Raw genomic sequence first — 1,517 nt, 5'->3', positions numbered from 1 at the left:
GACCGCGCTGGTCGAGGAGACCATGCCGGTACCACAGACGGAGGACTGGAGAGCCATCGCTGCTGGGTTCCAGGAGCGCTGGAACTTTCCAAATTGCGTTGGTGCCATTGATGGGAAGCACGTGGTGATCCAGGCTCCGGCAAATTCTGGGTCTCTGTACTTCAACTACAAGTCCACCCACTCCTTGGTACTACTCGCTGTAGTGAATGCCCAGTACCTCTTCAGGGTAGTGGATGTCGGAGGTTTTGGAAGGAGCAGCGACGGTGGAAGCCTGCGGAATTCCGCTTTTGGAGAGAGCCTCCGAGATGGCAGTCTGCAGCTACCACCTGACACCGTCATCCCAGGAGGAGAGCGGCTCGGCCTTCTTCCCCATGTGTTCGTTGGAGATGAGGCTTTTCTGCTGCTGGACAACCTGCTGCGTCCGTTCCCTGGACGTCAGCTCACAGGAGGCTGTTCAACTACCGCCTCGGCCAGGTTGGTGGTTGAATGTGCGTTTGGCATCCTCTCATCTCAGTGGAGAATGTTCCGGCGTGTCATCACCACTAGCCCGGAGGTAACAGAGTTGTGTGTGAAGGCCACCTGTGTGTTGCACAACTTCCTCCGCAGGAAGACAATAGGAAGGTCATCATGCACACCTGTCGTCGCAAAGTCGAGTGATGAAGCTCCAACCCTGCGCGATGCACCTATGATGGGCTCAAACAACGCCACACGCCGATCCATCCAACTGCGGGAGACCTTCTGCTCCTATCTGAATGAGGAGGGTGTAGTGTCATGGCAGCATAACGTGGTGTAGGGTCACCATGGCTCCTCCAAACCAAAAGCTCTTTTAAGAGCTACCCATTTTCTTTAAAGAGCAAATATTCCAAATGACCCATTTTAAAATCAAACATTGCTAATAAACATGTTTCTTGAATTGATATTATTATATTATGATATGACTAACAACCTTTTTCTTTCAGCCCTGTTTTTCCTGATAAACCACTCATAATTTCAATATGTTTTCACATGACCAATTACAGAAGAAAGCACATTATATACCGACATACATGAAGCTTCTGGTATGTTGCAACTGACAAACCACATGAACAAGTGAAGACACAGTATAGCCATAACATACTTGAGATAATGTTTTATTTGGTGAATTTGAGTGAAGTGTGTGTGATGAGTGTAAAAAAATGTAATGTGGATCAGTACGTGTGAAAAAATTATACATTGTTCTCCTGGTCCACCTCAAAAATGAGCTGGTGTACCCCGAGGCGGACTCTTGCCCTCTGTGCCTTTGTCATCTGCCTCATGGTGGGCAAGAGGCTCTTGAAGAATTGAAAGTCCTCGTCCTCCTCCACCACTGGTGGGGTTGGCAGGGCAATTGGTCACAGCAGACTTCTTTCATCTTTTCTTGCAGACGTTCTCTAATGAAATGAAATGAAATAATAAAGTTAATAAATAATAAAGTGAATTTCTTTAATTTACTAAATTATTCCTCCATTAATGAATGCTATTTTTATGCTACATTCCAT

The sequence above is a fragment of the Pseudochaenichthys georgianus genome, chromosome 1 (genome assembly GCF_902827115.2).
Source record: "Pseudochaenichthys georgianus chromosome 1, fPseGeo1.2, whole genome shotgun sequence".
NCBI classification, from domain to species: Eukaryota; Metazoa; Chordata; class Actinopteri; order Perciformes; family Channichthyidae; genus Pseudochaenichthys; species Pseudochaenichthys georgianus.
This window is presented reverse-complemented; position numbering follows the sequence as displayed.